Here is a 6,000-nt window from a genome sequence, read left to right on the forward strand (position 1 = left end):
GTTGTTAAAACTCTTACTGTATCATTATTCATCCAATCCTGGCTACTCACAAATCACATTCAAATGCAGTGTGACAGTGCAAATGTTTAAGATTTCTCCGTTGTGTCATCAGGTTTTGGTGCATTCACCCAAACTATCACCTGCCCATTGCGTGTTCTCGATGGAAATTGGCCTTGCTATCTTTCTTGCACACAAAACAGCAGAATTCATTCAATGTAGTATTTTTTTTCCATGTTGCCGCTCTTCAATCAGGTTTGTTTACTTAAGTGCAAAAATCAGTGTAATTGGCATTTTGGACATATACCCATTGGGTCCCAGCGTAATACTGATAGTAATCTGTTGTGACCTTTAACATATGTCAGGAGCAGAGAAAAGAGACTTTTGTTCCCAATTCTCAATTATAATTAAGTAGTGGCTCTTGTTGTCAGTTTATTGTGACATTTGAAGAGTGATCCTTGTCAACAAGAGGCTGAAATAAAATAGCCCTGCAGTTAACTATAAGTGGACTGAAACTATCAAACAAATATGTGGGGAAAAAAGATAGAAGCAAGCAAGATAACTATAGCATCGTGTCTGCGATTTCTCCGATATTCTATTTGTACAAATAAATAATGCATTCAGAATCAAGTCATTGAGATTTTGAGGTCCTCTACCCAGTGAAATAAAGTAAAGTTTATTTATGAATCACAAGTAGGCTTGCAATGAAGTTATTGTGAAAAACCCCTAGTCACCACGCTCTGCTCCTGTTCAGCTACCACTGAGGGAGAATTTAGCATGGCCAATGCACCTAACCAGCACATCGTTGGACAGTGGGAGGAAACCAGAGCAACCGGAGACACAGGGAGAACATGTAAACTCCACACAGACAGTGACCCAAGCCGGGAATCGAACCCGGGTCCCTGACACTGTGAAGCTGCAGTGCTAACCACTGTGCCACCGTGCCACCATGGGGCGGTAGCTATATTGGTATAGATAAATATCGGTGAGTGAGTTACCTCCACATTCCCGCTGATGGTGTAGCTGACTTTAGTTTCCCCAGGACTTACAATTTTCCACCAAACAGCCCATCTGTTTCTGGTGGTTGACCATTTAATATGCTCCTGGGAATGATATGACACTCAGAGGACTCCAATTGTTATTTTAGAACAGTGCTTTGCTGAAAATGCCACCAGCGCGTAAGTTTTAATTTATTTTGAGACACCAAGAGGAACAAATTGCTCCTCCAGACTTTACAAACAACCTGGGCCACTGCTGCACCAGAACTTCCTCTGTCTTCTACCCCTTACACTCCCCTCCTGAGGACAGAGCATCACCCCGCTCTGTAACAAAACTTGGGAAAAAAAATCTACTCCCATTTTCTCATGTTTCTTTTAACAGTCCAAAGATGTGCAGGTTAGGTGGATTGGTCATGCTAAATTGCCCCTTAGTGTCAGGGGGATTAGCAGTGTAAATACATGTGGTTATGGGGATAGGGCCTAGGTGGGAATGTTGTCGGTGCAGGCTCAATGGGTCAAATGTCCTCCTTCTGTACTGTAGGAATTTTATGATTCTCTAAATGATACGTTTGATACTTTTATACACATAATAGATGAGTTTACTTACACTAAAAGTATTTAGTGTAAGGGCCCTGTTTCTGAATAATTGTCATTGGAGTGATTGAAGATTGACATAACTGACAATTGGGAAAAGTTGGTAAAGAAAACAAACGTGTTAGGGCTTCACAAATATTTCTGACCTTTATTCAGGTTTTGTTTTGCAATTTCCACCTGATCATAAGAATTTGTAACAATGTTTGGAGTTGCTTATTATAGATGCTTCCTGTACACCACTGTTGCAGTTTGATGTCCCAGTGCTACCTATCATTTTAATCTGCCAGTTCTATGCATGATAAATTTTGATAATACTTACCTGAGCTGGTGAGCACAGCATCTCAGCTTAGGAGGAAACTGGCACTGATGGCTTTCTCGTTGCCTTTGTTTTGTACGTAAAGCTGTGGAGTAGAATGTGTAGCTTAGAGACATCTGAACAAGGAAAGGAAAGGAAAGGCCACTTAGTTCATCGCGTCTGCTCTGCCATTTAATATGATCATGGCTAATCTGATAGCAATCTCAGATTTGCACCCCGCCTACTACTGATAACTTATCACCCTCTTGCTGACCAAGAATCCATCTACCTCTGACTTAAAAATAACCAAAGACTCTGCTTCCGTCACTTTTTCAGGACGAAAGAAGCCTCCAGAGAGAGAGACAGAGAGACCTCTTGCTTCCATCAGAACATGGCAATAACTGCCTGCTTTTCCCTCTCAGTTTAGCTCCTCCCCTGAAGCCCGTGACTGCCTCTGTCAATCAACCTAATCAAAACCCTAGTCTGAAACCCCAGGGAAAAAAAAATAGACAAAATGCATTTACTCAGATTAAAACAAACACATCCCTAGCCAAAATCAATTATTCTCAGCATGTGAGCTACCTGGTGCCCAGACAAACTGGCAAGAGCTGAATTTTAAACATACCCCTTCCAAGAAACATGATATAAATACATTTCTTAAAGGCACAATATCATCACAATAAATTATAACATTCCATTAGCTTTCCGAATTACTTGGCTGTACCTGTACACTAACCTTTTGTGATTCATGCAGTCAGACATCCAGATCCCTCTCCCAGATCCAGAGCTCCACAATCACTCACTACATATATAATATGCTTCAATTTTATTCTTCGTGCCAAAATGGACAATTTTACATTTTCCCACATTAAACCACATTTGCCAGATCTTTGCCCACTCACTTAACCTATCAATATCTTTTGGCAACCTCCTAATATCATCTTCACAACTTACTGTCCTACCTACCTTTGTGTCATCAGCAAATTTACAATAGCAAAATACTCTGTGTCAGCGTGTGGTACAATCGACCCACTTGCACACCAGTGGTACAGTGGTTGGCACTGCTGCCTCACAGCACCAGGGACCTGGGTTCGAATCCCGGCTCGGGTCACTGTCTGTGTTGTTCTGAGTAACCTTAGGACGGCACAGTAGCACGGTGGTTAGCACTGCTGCTTCACAGCTCCAGGGACCTGGGTTCGAATCCCGGCTCGGGTCACTGTCTGTGTGGAGTTTGTACATTCTCCCTGTGTCTGTGTGGGTTCCCTCCAGGTGCTCCAGTTTCCTCCCACAGTCCAAAGATGTGCGGGCTAGGTTGATTGGCCATTCTAAATTGCCCCTTAGTGTCCCGGGATGCGTAGGTTAGAGGGATTAGTGGGTAAATATGTAGGGATATGGGGATAGGGCCTGGGTGGGATTGTGGTTGGTGCAGACTAGATGGGTTGAATGGCCTCTTTCTGCACTGTAGGATTTTATGATTCTATGAACCTTTCGCTCTTAAATGAGCACCAGGGACGATTCCTGGCTTGGGTCACTATCTGTGCAGAGTTTGCGTGTTCTCCCTGTGTCTGCGTGGGTTTCCTCCGGTTGCTTCGGTTTCCTCTCATAGTCTGAAAGATGTGCTGGTTAGGTGCATTGGCCATGCTAAATTCTCCCTTAGCACGCCTGTCGAGGAAATAACTTAGGCGGAGACTTCGGAGTTTGTCCAAGGATTTATTTACATGATATCATGGAGAGATGCAGCAGTTTTCCAACTGCTTATCAGCACTCTGTCTTACATTCACACAGAGCTGAAGTTTATACAGTGAAAAAAACAACTTTGTGTGATTGATACTGATAATATTTGCACATCTAATCACATTTTCTTACAAGATATGTTTATCACCAAGGGTGGAATACACTTAGTTCTTTGTTCCAAGAGTCAATCATAAACAGGCTTATCGCGTTCCTTATACAACAATTATCTGTTTCTAATTAGTACAAGTTTCTCCTTGTTCTCCTTCTGACCCAACACCAATTAAAATATAGTCAAGTATCCCATCATGCAGCAGTATATACATTTCCTTCTACAGTGCCCGAACAGGTGCCAGAGTGTGGCAACTAGGGGATTTTCACAGTAACTTCATTGCAATGTTAATGTAAGCCTACTTGTGACACTGATAAATAAACTTTAAAACTTTTCAATGTGTGCTTCAAATTTCAATGATGTTGGTGAGGAAATGCCATTTGGCTGAATGATGTACAGAATGAAATACAGAATTAAGGCACCATAATATTTAGAGGCTATGCAAAATTTCTGTCATCCACCATGATACTCATAGCCTGAGAGAGGGCATACACACATTGGAGCTAAACTGGTACCATAGAAGTTTACAGCATAGAAGCAGCATTTTAAAAATTATTCTATATTCTTAACAAAGCAGAATTTATTACCTTGAAGTCTGTAAGTCAACCAGGGCTCAGAAAAAAAACAAGGAAGCAAGCTCTGTAGCTGGCATCAGGGGTCAAAATTTAATTCCAGTCTCAGGAGTTACATCGCTGTCAAACAGATTTCCATGAGGCAAATGGCTGCTGAGATACAGAAATATCAGCAGATATGGCGATACTTAATGAAGGGTATATATTTTTTAAAAGCAAGCTATATCATTCTGAGATTACCTCCCTGGATTTATACATGTGCCAACATTTTGCTTCCTTCTTAAAAGCTGGGAATGTGGTGCTGACAGTTTCAGCAACCTATTCACCAATACCCTCAAGCACATTCCCAATGAGCACATGATCCTCTCAATCTATCCTCTGCCAAATCTCATAGCCTTACATTTCAGTATCAAGTTGTATCCACCATTTCTCCATCTAATAATTGAGCATGTCATGATTCTTTTGAATCTGACAACACTCATTGTCATATTTTGCCTCTCTTCACTATTTGGTATCATTCTCAAATTTGGTAACTTTGCAACAATCCCTTCCCCTAGATTAATTACTAAAAAAATGATAAACAACAGAGATCCCCAAACTGACTTCCACTTGTATTTTGTGGTCAACTTGATACTGACCCATGCATGACTATTCATTATTGCCTACCAAACAATCGTTTACAAATCAATTATGACACATCCCTTGGGCTTGGACCTTACGCAGTCATTTATTATGTAGGACAGCAAAATGCCTTTCTGAAATCAATGTAGATTATTTTTATTTGTTCATGGGATGTGAATGACGTTGGCAATGCCAGCATGTATAGACCATCTCGAACTACTCTTGACAAGATGGTGGTAAGCTACCTTTTTGAACCACTGCACTCCATGTGGTGTAGTGCAACCACAGTGCTTTACTGGAGGGCATTTCAGTATTTCAAGATTTTGACCTGGTAACAGTAAAGGTGGGCAACATAATCCAACATAATAGAGAGGAATCTGTATGTGTTCCCCTGCAAATGCTGCTTATTCTCTTCTAGATGGTAGAAGTCGATGGTTTGGAAGGTGCTCTCCAAAGAATCTTGGCAACTTGATGAAGTGTATATTGTAGATGGTATGTCCTGCTGCCACTTTGCACTGGTGGCAAAGGGAGCAAATGTTTGGATAAGATGCTATGTCCTGGATGGTGTCCAGCCTTCAGGAGAACAGTGACCACGACACCACACAACCCTGCCACAGCAACCTCTGCAAGACGTGCCGGATCATCGACCCGGATGCCATCATCTCACGTGAGAACACCATCTACCAGGTACACGGTACCTACTCTTGCAACTCGGCCAACGTTGTCTACCTGATACGCTGCAGGAAAGGACGTCCCGAGGCATGGTACTTTTGGGAAACCATGCAGACGCTACGACAACGGATGAATGAACACCGCTCGACAATCACCAGGCAAGACTGTTCTCTTCCTGTGGGGGAGCACTTCAGCGGTCACGGGCATTCAGCCTCTGTTCTTCGGGTAAGCATTCTCCAAGGTGGCCTTCATGACACATGACAGCGCAGAGTCGCTGAGCAGAAACTGATAGCCAAGTTCCGCACACATGAGGACGGCCTAAACCGGGATGTTGGGTTTATGTCACACTATCAGTAACCCCCACAGCTTGCCTCCTGGACTTGCAGAATCTCACTGGCTGTCCTGTCT

Source organism: Mustelus asterias, chromosome 16, assembly GCF_964213995.1.
Source record: "Mustelus asterias chromosome 16, sMusAst1.hap1.1, whole genome shotgun sequence".
Taxonomy (NCBI): Eukaryota; Metazoa; Chordata; class Chondrichthyes; order Carcharhiniformes; family Triakidae; genus Mustelus; species Mustelus asterias.